The sequence below is a fragment of the Leptonychotes weddellii genome, chromosome 4 (assembly GCF_054177405.1).
Source record: "Leptonychotes weddellii isolate Sample4059 chromosome 4, ASM5417740v2, whole genome shotgun sequence".
Lineage (NCBI taxonomy): Eukaryota > Metazoa > Chordata > Mammalia > Carnivora > Phocidae > Leptonychotes > Leptonychotes weddellii.
Genome location: NC_138372.1, coordinates 159,568,497 through 159,587,953, shown reverse-complemented (window position 1 = coordinate 159,587,953; position 19,457 = coordinate 159,568,497). Strand labels below are relative to the sequence as shown.

General features: G+C 48.9%; 1 protein-coding gene across 7 annotated transcripts in view; it reads right to left on the bottom strand.

Moving 5' to 3' along the window:
* LOC115938771 (uncharacterized) overlaps positions 1-19,457 on the bottom strand; it is a 331,027-nt gene that overhangs the window by 82,311 nt on the left and 229,259 nt on the right. For 4 of the 7 annotated variants that reach the window (XR_014144397.1, XR_014144398.1, XR_014144401.1 and 1 more), the window contains one exon: positions 8,274-12,903. The exons of the other annotated variants lie outside the window; for them this stretch is intronic. The gene's annotated coding sequence lies outside the window, so the exon portion shown is untranslated. Of the gene's footprint in view, positions 1-8,273; positions 12,904-19,457 lie in introns of those variants that run through there. 7 annotated transcript variants of the gene reach the window in all.

The following is a 19,457-nucleotide window of genomic DNA, read 5'->3' as shown; positions in this document are numbered from 1 at the left end:
CCTGGGGCCGGGGGGCCGGGACAGAGGCTGAGGAGAAGGCGAAATGTGAAAGGGCTTACATTTTTGGAGGTTTCTTTCTTTCTTTCTTTCTTTCTTTCTTTCTTTCTTTCTTTCTTTCTTTCCTTCTTTCTTTCTTTCCTTCTTTCTCTCTTTCTTTCTTCTCTTTCTTTCTTTCTTTCTTTCTTTCTTTCTTTCTTTCTTTCTTTCTTTCTTTTCTTTTTTTTGTTTAAGGTGTTGCTAACCATTGGGGAAAAGTCATTTTTTGATTCTTGGCAGGAAAACACATTCGGGCTAAAAAGTAAGAATAGACCCTCATTTGGAAAGTCCTCACCGGCCCTCAGTCTCTCTTGTGTTACTACAACTGACTTGGGTTGAACAACTCAGTTTGAATAATTGAACTTTGAGGATTTCCAGGGGAAGCACCTAGGGAAATCTTCTGACTGGGTCTTCTATGACACAAACAGATTCTGTAAGTCCCGAAGCTTCCCCTGGACTGCAAATGCAGACATCCAACAAATACTTTTTGAACACCTACTGTGTGCAGGTGCCCCGTTAGAGAGTGAAGACACATAGGGGGCACCACGGACCCCCAGCAGATGCCTTATGGGCACCAGGGAAAGCTTTCAAAACAGAATCACACAGGGTAATAAGCAGCTGGTAGAGGAATTAGTAAAATGTGCTACAGGTGTGTGACTGGGGGACCAGGTTATGATTGGGAGGCCAGCAAAGCCCTCAGGGAGGTGGAATTTAGGAGCAGAACTGAGGGATGAAGGGGGTGGTGTATGAGCTTCCTGGGGTGGCCGAAGTTCCACAGACCGGGGGCTTAAAACCATAGAAATTTATTGTTTCATGGTTCTGGGGGACAGATGTCTTGAAATCCAAGTGTCCGCAGGGCCGTGCTCCCTGACACCTGAAGGTCGAGGTGTTTGCCAGCCTCCTCTAGCCTCTGTGGTTGACCAGCAACCTTATTGCATCACACGGCGTGCAGATGCATCCCCCCCAATCTCTGCCTCTGCCTTCACATGGCCTTCTCCACTGTGTGGCTGTCTCTCTTACAAGGACACCATCCCTGAATTGGAGGTCACCCTAATCCAGAATGACGCCATCGAAGCTGGGGATTGTGTCTGCAAAAACCATATTTCCAGATAAGGTCACACTCACAGGTACCGCGGGTTAGGACGCCCACGTGTCTTTCTGGAAGACCCAATTCTACACAGTACACACAGCAACACAGGTAGGTGGGCGGCCAGCCAAGCCGGGAGCTGGAGATGGGGCTGGATGAGCAAGAGATGGACACAAAGAAGCCAGGTATGTCTGGACCATAGTGAGGGGAGGGCAAAGGGGGCCCAGGAAACAGAAAGGAACTATGGAGAATCACCAGCTCTTCACGCTCTGAGACGGACACGCCTTTTCCAGCTCATGCTCAAGTGAGCTTCAAGGATCTTGACAAACAGGCAGGGAATCATGGTCACCACATCTCCACAGGTGGATGCACCACACCCATTACTGGCCTGCCACTCTGGAGAGCTAGAGGTGAGGTGAGAACTTTCCGGCGATGATATGCTCTCTGCTCTGCAAAACCGGAGGCTGAAAGTGCCCTGTTGACTGTACGTGGCTGCCTGAGTGCACCCTGGCAGGCAGCCAGGGAAACCAGAAAGTGTCCTCCTTCGCAAAAAATATGGCACCTTGGCTATATATATAAAATATATTTTGGTCTTTGAGAGATATACATACACACATACACTTTACATATGTCTTGATATACATGCTGTATATATATATATATACACACACATATATGATATATATGCTTGAAACTTTCAATCATATATAAATATACAAACCACATATATTTTATCACTTTATATATATATATATATATATATATAAAACCAAAGGGCCTTTTATTCAGTTTGAATAATTGAACTTTGAGGATTTCCAGGGGAAGCACCTAGGGAAATCTTCTGACTGGGTCTTCTATGACACAAGCAGATTCTGTAAGTCCCGAAGCTTCCCCTGGACTGCAAATGCAGACATCCAACAAATACTTTATATATATATATAAAACCAAATATATATATATATATATATATATATATATATATATAAAACCAAAAGGCTTATGCTTGAAATTAAGGTTTGTTTTCTGTGCTGGCTGTCTCTGGTCTAAGGTCATTCATTCATTCATTCATTCCACAAATGTTTACAGAGTCCTATCATGTCACAGGTATGGTTCTTGGCAGGGGCTAAGACAAAAATCCCTGCCCCCTGGAGTTTAATCTCCAGCTGTATAGCGGGGACTAATGGATCAACTCACACAATTGTAAGGCACGCTAAAAGGTGCCAAGAAAAACGGAGGAAAATAAAGGCAGGAAGGAGAAGAATGAGAGTTGCAGAATGGGGGTGGAGGGGGACGTTGAAATGTGAAATACAGTGGCCAGGAGAGGCCTGGCTGAGATGGTAACTTGTAACCCCTGAACAAAGGCTTGGAAGAGGCCAGGGAGTGAGCAGTGAGGATAGAGTCCAGCAAGCAGAGAATCTTGAGTGTCCAAGAGAGGACAAGGCAGGATGGCAGGTGGGGTGAATGGGACAGAGGAGCTAGGGTGCAATCAGGGTAGCAGGGCTGGGTTGCATGGGCCTCCCAGACCATTGCAAGGCCCATGGCTTTTACTCTGAATAGGATAGGAAGCCTGCAGGAGCTCTGAGGCAGAAAGGTCATGTGCCCTGGCTTGATTTCAAAGGGTGATCCTGGGTGTTGCTTTGAGAATAGATTGTAGAGGGGCGAGGGCAGGGGCAGAGACCAGTCAAGGGCTGTCGTACTGATGCAGGCAAGATATGATGGTGGCCGGGACCTAGGTAGGGGCAGTGGGGTGCTGAGAGGACGTGATATTCTGGATGGATATGGTTTGCTGATGGTCTAGATATGGTAGGTGAGCCAGCGGAACCCAAGGTTGACTGACTCCAAGGTTGTGGCCTGAGCAAATGAAAAGTTGGCATTGCCGTGAGCCAAGACGGAGAAGATCCCAAACAGGAAGACACGGCGGGGTGGGGGGTGGGGGGCGGTTGGTGGGATCAGAAGTCTGCAATGCTGGTGGGACACCCAAGTGGCGACACGGTTGAGGCAGCCGAAGGTGCCAGTCTGGAGGCTGGGCACAACAGCCCCAGACCCCTCCCTTGTGCTCTGCCTCTTCAGGCTTCAGAAGGAGAAACACAACATGTTGGCTGGGCCCTTGAGAGGCCTCTCCTTCAAGCCTTCACCTAGAGGCCTCCTACAAACCCTCAATCCCAAAGTGTTCTTGAGAGCATCCTTCCCCGGAAGACCTGGGAAGAGCCCACGGTTCGGCATCCCCTGGCGGGGGAGCAAGAGCGAGTGACCGGAGCAGTGCCATCTGCAGTGGTGTGGAGAGCGGGAGTCCGAGTGAGGCGGCCCTGGCAGGTGCAGCAGGCACTTGTCCCACCAGCCAGCCGACAAGGAAGGTCAGACACAGTCCCTGCCCGTTAGGGCCTCTGAGCTCTGGGAATGGGGCGGTCTGGGCACATGGCAATAGAGAGAATACCCAGGAAGATGTGCCCAGCAGGATGTTCGGTGCTGCCAGCTTGCTGTTACCGAGGAAACCTCTGCAGGAGGGGGTCGGCTGGTGAAGGGGAGCCAGGCAGAAGTCATTCTCGTGCTGAGCACCTACTCTGCGCCAGGAACGTGTTATCTCTAAATAGGACCTCCCAAGCCCTCTCCATTTGAAAAAAAGAGGAGGGACCCCTGGGTGGGCTCAGTTGCTTAAGCGTCTGCCTTCGTCTCAGGTCATGATCCCAGGGTGCTGGGATCGAGTCCCGCATCGGGCTCCCTGCTCAGCGGGGAGCCTGCTTCTCCCTCTGCTTGCCGCTCCTGCTGCCTGTGCTCTCTTTCTGTCAAATAAATAAATAAAACCTTCTAAAAATTTTTTCAAATTTAAAAAAGAAAAGCAGAGGAATATTGAGGTCCAGAGTGCTAAGTAGCCCGTTCGCGGTGGCAGCTAGAAAATGGCCTCTGCGCGCTGCACACACTGACTTCCAGTCCAGGTGGAGGGGCCACGGCCAGAAGGGCGGGTTCTGTCAAAGCTGGGCTAGTGCAGTGGGGAGGGGATGGGAAGGGGGTGATTTGAGAAGCTCTCTGTTCCTCTTGGCAGCTGTCTTTCCATTCTTACCCATCCTGAACCCCTGCACCCAGACTGTTGGTCACAAAGGCACCACCCCACCTGCTCAGCCTTGAAGTGCAGCGTTTCCCCTGGTCTGCAACACCTCCACCCCGTGCCCGTGCTGTTCTCTGTGATGCCAGAAAGCCTGGGGCTTCTCCCTGGCCTCCTGGAAGGGGAGGGTCTAAGCCAAGGTCCTGGGGCTACAAAGAGGCCAAAGGCTCAGGACCAGGAGTTAAAGGCATCTCCCACCGCAGCACCCTTTCCCGGAGGCCCTGCACCAGGAATCCAATTCCTGGGGTGGGGAAGACAGAATGGAAGGGGGACACAGGGAATGCCTCAGGAAGGGAGACTCAGTGGAAACAGCATCAGGCCTGGCTCATGGAGAAGTGTCCAGCCTCAGGGAGCAGAACGCAATAGGGATCCAGGCCACTGCGTGGGGCAGAAAGGGAGAGAGACACCACAGCCCTATCAGCCCCACAGGAGATGAGCTGTCTTGGGAGGTGGTGGGAGTGGGGGAGGCTGGGGAATCAAATACTTGAGGGGGGTGGTATTTTCTGACATTCATCTCTGTGATAAAGGACTCAGAATGGGACAAAGTATGAATCCTAAAGCTTGACCTTGGCAGTGTCCAATGGCAAAATGGCACCATGGTTAAAAAGCATGGATTCTGGAGCTAGGCTGCCTGTGTTTGAATCATGGCTTTGCCATTTATGAGATTCTCAGGTAAGTGAATTAACCGCTCTTTGCCTCATTTTCCCCATCTTACAAGGGACGATAATCCTACCTGCCTCAGTGTTGATAAGAGGAAGGAAATGAGTCTGAGCCTGAAGCCTTGCAATGGAGCCTGGCTCACACAATTGGCCATACTGTCTGGCATATCAGAGGACTCTCTGGGCCACAAGTCAGCAAGCCTTTTCTTTATTATAAAGGGCCAGAGAGTCGATGTTTCAAGCTTTGTTAGCCATATGGTCTCTGTGGTATATTCTTCTTAAAATTTTCAACCCTTTGGAAATGTAAAAACCATTCTTAGTCCAAGATCCTTATAAAAACAGACCACTGACCCGATCTGGCCCACAGACTGTAATGTAACAATCCCTGATGGAGACGGGGATTGAGCCTGGAGATCCAGATGTGGCTGGGTGTGGGGTCACGGTGGCTGGCTTCCTGCACCTGCCAGGGCTGGGCTAGGGACGATGGCGGGAAGAGCCCTGGGCGCAGGGGGAATGGTGGACTGGACCAGGACAGTGGATGCAGAGGAAATCGGGGGGCCTGGGGAGGGCCAGGCAGGGCTGCCGTGGGCTCTCACTCTGAGCCTGGACCTCACCCATCGGCATCATGGCATCACGGTCTAAGAATCACATGAGGCCCGAGCCTCTGAAGGCAGCAGTGACATTTACAAGGGGTGACCATTTATCCTCCCCACAAACATTTGTGAGACATTTACTATGTTCCAGGTGCTGTTCTAAGCCATGGACAAGACAGACGTGACCAGGCTCCACGCCTGGAAATCCCGGCTGTCAGCTGGTACCTTTGGTAGCAAGGATGCGCTTGCCTCATTGGACTTGGCCTTCAGTGGTTCCTGGGTGGCCTCTTCACTGGGGCTTAGGGATCTGGATGCCTGTTACTCTGTCCTTGTAGAGGGAAAGGAAGAAAACCATCTGCTGCCCAGGAAATGGTAACAGGACAATGACCCAGCATTGCTCAGCCGGCATGGTGGACAGATAAATGTTGCCTGGGAAGATCCCATCCACCCCTCCCCGCCAAAACCGAGGTTGAAAGAGGCTCCTAACTGTGGGCCCTGACCATCTCAGGGAGGGTCAACATGAGGCAGAAATTGTTGACTATCTCTCTCCCAAGCTGAGAAATGAAGGATTTATTTTATTATAAAAATAGCTGACTCATTACTATGTTTCAGGTACTTGATCTTATGTAGTTTTCACAACAACCCAATGCGGGATCATTGTTGCCATTTTACAGATTGGAAAATTGAGGCTGAGTGGGGGTAACTGAGGTGTCCAAGGTCATTCCGTTCATAACAATGAAGGAAACCTATGCACTCTGTGCCCCAAACACAGTGAACTTCTTTTGGCCCCCAGTCAGCGCCCTATCCCTGTACACTGAATAGTAAGTTGTATCTAGCAGGGTCATCCTTTTTTTATCTTGACTCACCTCCTGTGAGGTGCCATTCCCTAGGCCGCGACTCGTCGCAGGATACGTGGCCAATCCCTAATGAATATGCCAGCATTTGACAGGTGGGTTGAGTTTCTTTTTACACAGAAATGAAAGTAACACCACCTCAACCATGAGACAGTGGGGCATCGTAAAGTATGTTCTGAGCATGCTGGAATCCTCTGGCGGAATTAGGCACCAAAGGAAAAATTAAGTATTTCAGAGAGGGCATCGAGAATGTGTTTTTCAACCTAGCTGCTGGTTTTCAACTCATAACTGCCCGCACACCTGCAGTCAGGGGGAAATGAAATCTGTGATCACCGATGGACAGGGTGGCCTTGACATTCAGAGCAGGGACCACAAAGATTTGCTATGAAAAGCCAGATAGGATATATTTTAACCTCTGCAGGGCCATACGTTTCTCTCGCAACTATTCAACTCCATGTCTATGGCTGGACATGAATGGGTATAGCCGTGTTCCAATAAAACTTTGTTTATAAAATCAGGCGGTGGGCCAGGCTTGGCGTGTGGGCTGTAGTTGGCTGATTCCTGGTTTAGAACAGACACAGCAATCAAACTCTTTACTGGGAACCAATGGTGAAGCAGGCACTCCACATATTTTATCTCTTTGGGGTTTATTTCTTTTCAGTAACAGGTGTTTGCCGTGTGCTTACGCCGGCCAGGCACCGTTCTCGACATAGGGCTTCAGTGAAGAAAAAGACAAAACGCCACTTACGTGACAAAATCCCTGCCTAGGCCCCTCCCCAGGAAAAAACCATCACCCCAACTCTCCAGGTGAAGAAAAGAAGGGCAGAGGGGACGTCCCAGAGCTTGTGAGGGGCAGAGCTGGGATTTCAGACCCGATCCCAAATCTCAGGTCTTGCCATGACTCTGTGCCATCCCCCAAATCACAATCAAGACCCTGGATTCCAGCCCAGAGTCTGCCTCTGCCAGGGAGTCATCCCGCGCTGAGCTAAGCTGTGGCTGTGGGCACCTTTTTGTGCAGTACCAGCCCAGCTTCCAGAAATGCCCAAAGCCAGAAACGATGCAGTGGAAACCACCAACCTCTGATAAATGCGAGAGAAGCTGCTCTGTCGGGCACCCCTGCAGGACTGCCCCCAACCGTGTCTGGGACCCAGACATCCCTGAGGACACGAGGGGCTCCGACGCGGCCCCCCAAAGCAGCTGCCCAGAACGGCCAGGGAGGCCACGGGCCAGAGGACAGAGCCGACAAACAGTCCTGCTGTCTGAAGGCCCGTCTGTGCAGGGCACTGGTGGGAGTCTGCCTGTCATCCTCTTTTTATGGTTTTATGTGGCTTGGACCCTGAAATAAAGGAGCTCTCTGTGGAAGGGAATGAAGATGGTAAGGGGAGAGAGTGCAGGAACGGACTTTTCTAGAGTTTCTGCTTGGTGCTAGGCACTTGAATTGAAGATTTCATCCACACACTGTGGGGTGGGTATACACTGTTTCTCCTGTTTCATAGACCAGGGAATGGCAAAGTTTCTTCGTAAAGGCTGGGTAGTAAATATTTGTGATTTTGTGGGCCACGCGGCCTCTGTCACAACTAGTCAGCTGTGCCCTGTAGACTGCAAGCGCTTATACATCCTCTGTCGCCCATATAGGCCACTGGTCAATGAATGAGCGCAGTGATGTGTCAATCAAACTCTGCTTATAGACGCTCGGAATTTCCTATGATGCTCATGTGTTATGAAATACCATTCTTCTGAGTTTTTATTTTTTAAATGTAAAACTGAAAAATAAATAAAAATGTAAAAATGTTTATATGTCAATTTAACTTATATTTGCATTAAAAATGTACATGCAGGGGCACCTGGCTGGCTCAGTCGGAGGAGCATGCGACTCTCGATCTTCGGGTCATGAGTTCGAGCCCCATGTTGGGCGTTGAGATTACTTAAAAAAAAGAAAAGAACTAGAACAGGAAAGACTTTATTAAAAAAATAAATAAACTGTACATGCAAAAATGTAAAATTTCAAATGTAAGTGATATTTGGGGATGTAACCCCCATTTTTAGTTTGTGGGCTGTACAAAAGCAACAGTGGATTGGAGGTCGCCCATAGGTCATAGCTTGCTGACCCCTGTCCTAGATGATGTCACTGCAGTACGGGAAGGTTCAGCCCATTCCTGGATCACATATTCAGTGGCTGACCCAGGAGTCTAACCCGGAACCTAGGTTTGCAAGCCCCTGGTGTAGAATTCCTAAGGGCGGTGTGGATGATAGCAAAAGCCTAGCTGTTTTTGATGATTGCAAATAGAACAGTAAAGGCTTTTCATTCATTCATTCATTTGATCATTCTTGATTATTCAATCAATCATTCATTCACTGATCTTTCAAAATGTGCAAGGCCCTCAGGTGGGAGGTATTCAGGTCAAGAGCCTCTTTTAAGCCTGAATGACAATTCTTAAGAGGGTTGGCAACTTACAATGGTCATCCCCATTTCACAGATGAGAGAACAGAGGCGTAGAGAGAAGCCCACATTCAGTCCATTTTTTTATCTGCCTAGGCATTGTGCGGGTGAGATCTTTCCTTATGGAATGTAGCAACAAAGAAGTAAAATACATAAAACGAGAAGGTTAAAAAACAGAGATGTTAAGGTTGAAAAATATGTACAATTGCTCCAGATGGGGCCAATGGGCAAAGCTCAGGGCAGGGGCATTTGGGCCAAGATGCATTTCAGCCATCAGAGATGGGTACCCCGGGGTAGCAAGAAGCAGAAAGGACAAGGTCCAAAGAAGGAGATGGAAGACTGTGTGGAGGGCAAGGGACTTTTCGGTTGTGCAACCACCACAGACCCTGGGGAGGCGGGCTGGGCTTGCCAGAGGAGGGCCCAAGGCCCCGCCTAAAGGATGAGATGAGCTGCAGGGCACTGGGGACTCCTGGGGTGGGGGTGGGGGGGTCTGCTGTGACAATTAAGCAGTGGCCAGTGCCTGAGTTTAGGAGCACAAGACTAGGGAGTTTCAGAAGGTGCTAGAAGAGGATATTGGAAAGTGGGGAAAGAAAGAAAATTCAACCCAGCTGGAAATTCTCAGCTTTTGAGTCTGCAGCCCCCGGGGTGCTGGGAGCGGTGGTCGAGCCCTCCCTGCAGCCCCAATGGGTGAGGGGGGCGGGAGGTGTCACCTCCAGGTTTGAAGGCCGACCCAGGCTGAGCAAGAGGAGAGCGCTGTCCAATTCGGGACCCTCTGTGCCCTGAGTCTTCTCAAACCCCTCCTCCCTTCTGATTCTCACACCCTCACTAAGATAGCTGTTGGCAACCCCACTTGGCCTCAGGAAGCTGACACTCGGAGGCCACAAGCTTCAGCTGAGGCCACGTCCTGCCTTTTCCCCTGACTGCTGGGAATGACGGCACTCATCAATAATGATTAACACTGAGAGCTTAGGATGTGTTTCCATGGGTTTTCCTAGTTAATCATTTAAGGCTCACAACCTGATGAAAAGCTAGATATATATGTATATCTTTAAAAGTTTATGGGTGCCTGGGTGGCTCAGTTGGTTAAGCGACTGCCTTCGGCTCAGGTCATGATCCTGGAGTCCCTGGATCGAGTCCCGCATCGGGCTCCCTGCTTGGCAGGGGGTCTGCTTCTTCCTCTGACCCTCCCCCCTCTCATGTACTCGCTCTCTCTCTCATTCTCTCTCTCTCAAATAAAAAAAAAAATCTTTAAAAGTTTATATATAGGGTCGCCTGGGTGGTGCAGTGGGTTAAGCACACGACTCTTGGTTTCGGCTCAGGTCATGATCTCAGGGTTGTTTTGATCGGGCCCCACGTCGGGCTCCGTGCTCAGAGCAGAGTCTGCTTGAGGTTCTCTCCCTCTGCTGCTCCCACTCGTGCTCACTCTCTAAAATAGATAAATAAAACTTTTTTTAAAAAGCTTATATATAGAAAGCACATATTATATGCTATGCCAACAAGGAACTTCGGCAGGGAGCTGGGGAGGCTGCAGCCCCTGTGCCCTCCCGTGTCTGAGAAGCACCAGTGGGGGACAGAGTTAGTAGGGCAGAGACAGGGATGAAGGACACAAGGATCTCGAACACGCCGCAGGCTTAGTATCTCCCTGGGGGAGGACACAGAGGTCGTGCTGGGAGGGAGTGGGTGAGTGAGCACACCGTGTGACATGGGACTGGAAGATCATTCCGAATGAAGGCCAGGCTTCTCCAAAGGGAGAAAGCAGGCTGGAGGGTAGTTGTTCCCTTAACCCCAGCAGCACAGGCTTAGCAGGCTGCCAAGGCAAGCGCTGAACTTGGCCGGGCACGCAGGGTTGTATAATCATCTCAGCCCTGCCGGGTCACTCCCGAACACCAGGGCAACCTTCGTACCAGCAAAACAAATTGCTGACCGCCTGCCAGTCAGAGGAGTAAACAGAGGAGGCATCGTATGCCAGGGACCCTCCGAACATTGCTCCTGGTCCTGCTAGGCTACTAATAACCACAGTAACCTACTCTCCCGGAGCACTTACATGTCAGATGCGTGTGCTCAAAGTTCTAAATGCACTATCTTAAGTCGTCAAGAAAAGACTCTGAGGAAGGTGATAAAACCATCCCATTTCAGAGACGAGGACTTTCAGGCTCAGGAGCTTCCCTTGGATCATCATGCCATTTGAGAGTTGAGCTGGGATCGGAACCCAGGCAACCTGATCCCTAGAGCTGTACCCATGGCCTCCATGCTGTAGGGAGGCAGCTGGGCATGTGGCAGTGGAAACAGAGATCTCAGAGCCTGGGATTATGTGGAATCAGATCTTAGCTCCCCCCACTTCTAGCTGGAGCTTTGGATTAATTCTGCTCAGTATCTGTTGTCTCATGGGCAAGATGTGGATCCTCGGGTCCTAGGGTGGTAATAAGAATGGGAGATATAAGCAAAGTGGCTTCCATAGTTCCTCCATAATGTGTCTGGTCTCATGGGCCCACAGCCTCTGCCAGAGTGAAGTATGGGTCCTCCCTGAACCTCGGGCTCCTCTTCAGCTCCCATAAAGAGTCACCCTACCCTCCTAGGCTGTACTCTATGTTCAATAAACTCCTAGCTAGGGTAGAAAAGCCTAACAAGTGATCCCAAAAGCTACCAAAGAAATACATTCTATGATCTCCCAGCTCCAGGCCTTCCTCCCTCCCAGCAAAGTCAGCCTTTAACTCCCCACCACCCTGTCTTGCCAATTTATCATACTCCCTCCACCCAGGGGACAAACAAGGGAAATTAAAAAGGTGAGAAAATCAGCTGAGTCTTGCAGGTAACTAGTTCCTTAAACGTAGAATTACCAACCTATGGAAAGAAGTTTCTTTCTTGCCCATAAAACATCTCTCCACTACTCCAGAAACCTCGAGGCCCCCCTCTCCCTGCTCTGTGCAGGTCCCTGCATAGAGCTGCGTCTCAACACAACGGTTTTCCTTTGTGATCCTGAGTGTTGTACCATATGCATTTTAAAAGCATTATTCTCAAAAGGCATCCAGAGCTTCCCCAGTTTGTAAAAAGGGTCCAGGGCACACTGGAGCCTGCATGCACGCGCATGCACACACACACACCACACACACACACACACACAGTCTCAAAGCTCTTTCTTTGGTCCTGGCATGCCAGGCCCTAGGAACTCACAAGTTCCTTGCCCTTCATGAAATTATTTCCTAAATAGGTTTACAGATAGGACCATGTTGCCTCCATCTTTCACTTTCCCTGTGGAAATTCTCCTCTCTTACCTACAAATCTGTGTCACTGAGAAAGACAAAGGGAGAAGCTAGGCAAGAATGACTCTATTCTGATACTTATGCATTTTACCAGCTATGACCCCTACCCTGTTTGGCCAAACTGTTTCATTATCTGTACCCCTGGCTCCCTGCAAGTTCTGGGAGGCCAGGGGCAATGTTGAATCCGTTATTCCACAGCCTAGAAAAGCAACTACGAGGAGCAAGTCTCAGATGGATGGATGCTGAATCCGTGGGGAGGAAAGGCAGCTGTGTGGGAGAGAGAGTTCCAGGGGCACATGGTTTCGCTGCTCACTTCCGTGGGTAAACTTCCCTCCCTTGAGCAAATCTCTAGACATTTCCTCCTGCCTTTAGAGGTCCACTTAGAGCTCTTGGCCTTTTCTTCTTCTTTGGGCCACATGGAGAACAAGCTGGCACAGTGTCTGCTTCCCTGGGTCAGAGTCCGGCCGTGCCTTCTCCGCCTGATTGGAGGTTGCCCTTGCCCTTGCCCTTCCCCTGGGAGCGTGGCAGAGTGAACACTGTCCATCCCCCCGGCAGAGGCCCGGGCTTTCACAAATGACATCTATGGAGCAGTCCACCCAAACCTGTAGAGTACATGTTCCTTGCCAAGTACACACGCAGCATTCCTGGCTACACACTGTATGCTGAGCCATAAAATAAGTCTCCATACATTTCAAAGGACTGAAGTCACACAGTACATCTTCTCTGAGGACAATGGGAATAAATTTGAAGTCAGCAAACGTTGATACGTGGCAAATCTCCAAATACTTGCAGAAACTCTTGCAGTGCCTGACACGGTTGGTCCGCAGTGATTTCTGCCCTGATATCTTTCTCCGCCGTAGTTACGATCCCTCTGCTGCTGAGAAAAAGGGGAGGTCAAGGTCATGGCTGCAGTCCTGCATGCAGCACACTGGTTGCCCGGTCTACACAGCGAGCTGGGACCACGAGTCAACCTGGGATTCCCCCTCTGAGCCCCTTGGCTTTCACCAGATCACATTCACACAGGGAGGGCTCTGCTGTGCTGCCAAATGGGGTCCCCCTTCCCGACCCCTGCTCTCTACTCCGAGGAGCTCAACCTTCTCAAGGGCCTGCTCGGTGTCAGGCCCCACCGGGTGACGGATCTTGCTCTATTCACTCAGAATATTCTCTGGCAAATAAAATGAAGGTCATTTTGTTTAGGGATGTTAAGTGATACTCTTGAGGAAAAGATGAAGATAGCACATCAGAAATGCCTGCTTTCCTTTGCCCGCCATTTTAGGGGGTGCCCGTGAGCCCAGTGGTATAGTGAACCAGAAAGAAGCTCAACCAGCAAAGTCATTTGACGTAAATGGTGACTGAGGCCCTGACATTGCTGGATTGGGGACTGACGTGGGATCTGAATTTTACTTAAGGGTTTGCTTGAGCTTTTGAAGGCCAATAACCTGATCTTTGTTTTCTGTTCATTATGTAAACGGGCAATGAAGGTGCTGATAATCCACCCCCCATGAGAGCCAGAAGCTGGGGGAACATGTTATTGGCAGGAATGGGCAGTGTGTAAACAACATTTCACCGAGACAAAGCTGGTTGGAGCATCCTTTTCCTACAAGTCAGGATAAAGATCTCCTACATAGGAATGAGTGGGAAATTGAGACCTTAATTAAAGCACATCTGAAGGGGCTGGTATGTGACAAAACTTCCTCAGAACTCGGTCCATGGAAGGTTCCCAATGGGATCCCATCAAGAGAGGAAGTTTTCAGAGGCAAGATTCAAGCCCAGTTTTGTCACTTTCTAGCTGTGGAGTCAAGGGGACAGGACTTCACCTCAGCCTCCTCGTCTGTGCAGTGGGGATGAGGATGAAAGAACCTACCTCAGAGGGTGGTTGCAATGACGCACGAAGACACTGAGTGAGTAGCTCACACAGAATAACAATCTAGAGCCCTTATCATGCCATCTAAGCAAACACACTTAATGTTCAGGACAATCCTAGGAAGGAAGCTATTCCCATTTTGTAGACATGAACATTCAAACCCCGTAAAACTAAGAAACTTGCCCAAGGACACAAGCCGTAAGTCATAGAGGTGGGATTCAGACACAGGTCTAACTCCAGAGCCTCAGGAAACTTCCAGTGTAGTAAGAGTGACCCACAGAAACACCACCTCCAACACCAGGAGGTCCAGCCACACTGCCCCGGGGACAATGCGCTGGACTCGCCCTGTAGGAACAAGGGTTAAGGTGCCCCATTTCAGCTGGACCTAGAAGGACATTTTGGTTTTCTTTCTCTCTCTCTCTCTTTTTTTAAAGATTTATTTATTTATTTGAGAGAGAGAGAGAAAGAGGGAGCCGGGGGTGGGGGGCAGGGTCAGAGGGAGAAAATCGTCAAGCAGATTCCCAGCTGAGCATAGAGCTCAACATGGGGCTCGATCTCACAACCCTGAGATCATGACCTGAGCTGGAACCAAGAGTCAGACGCCTGACTGACTGAGCCACCTGGGGGCCCTGACATTTTGGTTTTCACTAAGCAGAGGAGGAAGCAAGGAGAATCTTACTAGTGGAAAACTCATATTGGCAATAGCAAGAAGGTGTGAAAAGGAATTCCCTGTTAAGTAAGACTGGAAGGACAGCTGAGCTGAGCACTGGGCTGGCTGGAGTCTCATATGAACTCACTTCCATGTCTTTGCAAACACCTTGATCATCAGGGGCTCAGAAGGTTAAGCGTCTGCCTTCAGCCCAGGTCATGATCTCAGGGTCCTGGGATCGAGGAGCCCTGGTCAGCTGGGAGCCTGCTTCTCTCTCTCCCTCTGCCCTTACCCCGCTCCCCCCCATGCACGCTCTCTCACTCTCTCAAATATATAAAATCTTAAAACAAACACCCTGCTCAGCAAAGCGCTGTGGATAAGAGCACAAGCTCTGTGTCTGATGGATTGTTGACCTAATAAAACTGTGTGACTTTGAGCAAGAGACTTAACCTCTCTGGTCCTGAAAGGAGATCAACTTTCAAATGGAGGCCATTACCTTAACCCTCTGGAAGGCTGTACTGACTAAATAGGGCATTCCATAAGGGCTTAGCCTCAAGCCTGCTGGCATTCTGATGCTTATATTTCTGCTCCACTAGATGTATGTAGCCTGCGTCTCTGCCATCACTCTGCCCACTGCCCAGACCCCTTTTGCTCAGTGGAGATGTCATCTCGCAGGAACTACTCGTTAATGTCCTAAAAAAGAAAAGACTCAAAAACTGGAGAGCAACGGGGCTTGGTCTGTTAGTATTACTAGAGATGAGTTTCCACAACAAATGACTTGTCCTCTTACAGCCAGAACTGGGGATCTGACTTCATTCCTCTTGCAAAATACATTTTGGCTAAATAACTGTGCTGTGATAGCATTTGAATTCTCACCATTTGACAGCCGCCGGAGAAGGTACTTTCTGCCTGGACCACAAAGTTGTCTCTATGGGTGTTTGTATTGTATAGTGTAAAATAGGATGACAGATTGGAGACTTTCAGAAAAAGGCACATTTGCTTCATGCTTTCCTCTCGTTCCACACAAATGCACATCTGGAGGGTCTTGTCCTGTGCCTGGGCTTAACTAGGTATTTGTGATTCTTTAAATCAAAGGTCCTAAGATAACACATCTTTTCAAATTTCACCATCTCCAAATACACACACGTCTTAAAACAAGCGGTGTTCGGTAGTTTAATTGAAGGCATTTGTTCCTTTCTTAATGGCGCATAAATTAATAGTGATAATTGTCTAATCGATAGCATCTCAGATTTGAGGAAATGCAGTATGTGCTGGGAACCAGGCTAGGTTTGAACCAAAACTTGCTTTTGCTCTAAGCAACAACCACGTAACTACAGATTGTCACTCCTAACTTACACGTGGGAAATCTGATGCCCAGGGTGTGAAAGAAAAATTTGCCAAGAGGGTTTTAGTACGTGGGAGGAAGAGTGAGGGCGGGGTTCTGGCTACTATTGCTGAGGATGAACTACTGCAAAACTTAGCATCATAAAACAACAATCGGTTTATGTTGCTCATGAGTTTTTGGTCAGGAATTTGGGAAGGGCTGGGCTGGGCAGTTCTCACTTGGGGTTTCTCATGCCCTTGGAGTCAGATGTCAGCTGGGCTGTGGTCATTTGAAAGTGCAAATGGTCTGAACATCCAAAATGGTGGTTTGCAAGGCTGTCGGCCAGCGCTGGGTGCTGCCTGGGAGCTTAGCTGAAACCACAGACCAGAGCACCTACACGTGGCTTCTTCAGCAAGGTAGTCGCAGTGCTTCCCTCAGAAAGAGTACCCCAAGGCAATCTGGAGGGAGCTGCAGGACGTTTTGTGACTCTACGGCTTGCAGCCATCACCAAGACTCAAGGAAAGGACATCAATCCCATCTTTCAATGGGAAGAATGTCAAGGAATAGGACCACTTCGTTTTTAAACCCTCACAGATGAGAACTGTCATCTGCCTGGTGCAAAGACACCAGATGTGAGATGGCTTGTCTGGTGTCCAGAAGCACAGGGAGGGAGAACAAGAACTAAGTGTGATGAAGAGGATTTTTAGAAAAAGGCAGGTGGGATCATCTGGTCACCTGCACGTTCACTTTTGAAGTCTTCGCTTTGGGATGTTACACATGGATCCGGTGTTGCTCCCACTGTTTAGAACCTATCAGTAGCTTTCTGAGATGTAGATTCAGGGCCAACTTAGCAGGTTCACGAGAGACCTCAGGCTTAGGACTTGGTCAGACAAACCTTGTTTCTACCCAGAGAGAGGCTTTATCTAGTTTAATATTTACTGAACATGAGTTGCAGAAAATTCTGGGGTCTGTGGATATCTGAATGAACAAAACAATGCCATTCTCCTCACAGGGCTTATATTCTGATGAGAGACTCATAAAGTCACCAAATCTGTAATAATATCAGCAAGGCATAAGAACTATGGATAATGACAGAAAGTGAGGGCTGGGGGCAGCTGTGTTGGGGGATGGTGGTCAGAGTTGACATCAGAACAGAGATCTGAATGCAGTGAGGAAATGAGTCAGGTATGCAGGGGAAAGAGTGTTCCAGAAAAGGAGACCATTCCGTGCTAAGGCCCTGAGGCCAGCCTGCGCTCAGGTAGGTTTAGTCTATAGCAAGAAGGCCAGTGTGGAAAGTAGGGTAAACAAGAAGAGAAACAAGGAAGGGAGGGCCTAGGGTCCACTCAGGGAGGGCCTTACAGGGCACAAGAGGAACTTTGGATTTTATTCTAGGTGAGGTGGAACTCCCTTAAAGGGTTTTGAGCAAGTGGATCCCAGGATTTGGTTTATATTTTGAAAAGATCTCCCTGGCTGTTGAGAGAAAAGGGAGGGCAGGGTAGAAGCCAGGCCCGTTAGGAGGCGCGCTCCCTCAGTGGCCCAGGCAGAAGGTGGAGGTGGCTTGGTCTGGACTCTCATTGGTGGAAGGGGTGAGAAGGGGTGAAACGGGCATACATTTTGAAGGAAGATGCCACAGGATGTGCTAATGGACACATCTGACCAGCTGATCTTTTAATCTCACAACTGATATGTATCCAAAAAATGTTTAGCCCTTGCCCAAATTCAAATCTGATCTCTACAGAAGGTGACAACGTGGATAGTGGCAAGTGAGAGACGCAGGTCAAGCAGCTCCCTCACACACACTGGCCAAGGGTCTCGTCCTCATGGCAGAGAAGGGCCTGGAAAGCAGGCGTTGCCCACCCCCCCCACCGCCCCCTCCCCGAAAGATTTCAGATTCAAGAGAGTAAGCCACTGTCTGGAAAGACCCTTTCAAAAAGGAGTTTGAGAAAGTCTAGAAACTTCTAAAAGGGCTGTTGGGGAGATGAACACCTATTTGCATGGGCAAGTTTGGGTATTTTGGTCATTCACTCCATGACACAACTTGGTAGCCACAGCCCCTCCTCCTGCACAGGTTGGTTCTCTAAGGGGCCTTTTCCGTCAAAAAGAAACCACTGCTGCGACTGTTTTGAGACAGACTTTAGGGGGAGTTTCATGCTCTAGGAGTCTCAGTGGTGAAAGGGTCAAGATGCTCTTTAAATACCACAAGTGGCCAAATGATTAGATCAAGGTGCAAACCCACGCCTATAATAGTGGCTACTTTTCTTTTACTTTTTTTTCTTTTTGACCAACAGGTATATAGCTACTTACTACGTGTCAGGTAGTGTTCTCATCACGTATGAAACATTAAGTCATTTAATGCTCATTATAATAACAGTAAGAACTGCTAGTATCCTTCATTCGATACTCAATGCTCATTTAATGAGCATTTTGCAGATGAGGACATGAGTCACAGAGGAGCTAGGTGACTTGCCCAGATCACTATAGCTAGTAAGGGGGCAGAGCCAAGATTAGAACCTGGGACTTCTGGCTCTGGAATTTGGGCTCTTAAGCACCATACTAAGCTGCCCAACACTGACTGATTTGGTGGAAATCTGTATATATACTCAAAATGTTTTCAGCTGCAAATAAAAGACAACTTGGAGTGGCATAAAGAAGTAGGCCTTGTTTCAATTACAGGAAGTCTGGAGGTAGTCTTCTGTCCTGGGCTGGGGGGACAGCCTGCAGTGTTATCAAAGATCCAGGCTTTTCCTATCTTTTCTGCTTCAGCATTTCAGTCTGTTGACTTGTTACCTCATGCCTGCAAGATGGCTGCTACACCTCCAGGTATCTTACCCTAGATCCCCGCAGGAAAAAAAAAAAGATAAGAATGAGCTTCCCCTATGGGGTACTTTGTCTCCTTATTTGAAGAGGACCGCTCCCTAACAAAACTAGATAACATGCATGCCTGCCATCTCCATACCTGGTTTAAACCAATCTTGATTCATCTCATTAGGCTGGATTGGAACCTGTCTTCCCTGAGGCCCCAGGGATAGATACCACCTGAACCTATCATGGTTCTATGCAGTGGAGAGACAATGGCCATTGAGGAGACAACAGACAGCATTTGTCACTGTAGGTATTACTATCCCCATTTTACATGGGCACTTTGCAGCTAGAAGTCACAAAGTCGAGATTGCATGGCTGGTAAAATGGTAGTCCCAGAATATTAACCCAGGTCCGCCTGACTCTAAATCACATGCTCTTAACTATGGCATAGTACATTGTTGAGTGAGTCAGGAATGGATGGGCACACATTTGGCTTTATTACTAATAGCTGTGGAGGCGTGAGGAACTTACCCAGTCTCCCTAAGCCTCAAACTTCTTATCTCTAAATTGTGGCTAGCAATGATACCTAACCAGGAGGTGGCTGCAAGAGTAAATGAAATAATACATGTAAAGAGCCTCACAATACTAAGCAATCAATAATTCTTGGCTTTTTTTTTTTTTAAGATTTTATTTATTTATTTGAGAGAGAGAGAGCACATGAGAGGGGGAGGGTCAGAGGGAGAAGCAGGCTCCCCGCCGAGCAGGGAGCCCGATGCGGGACTCGATCCC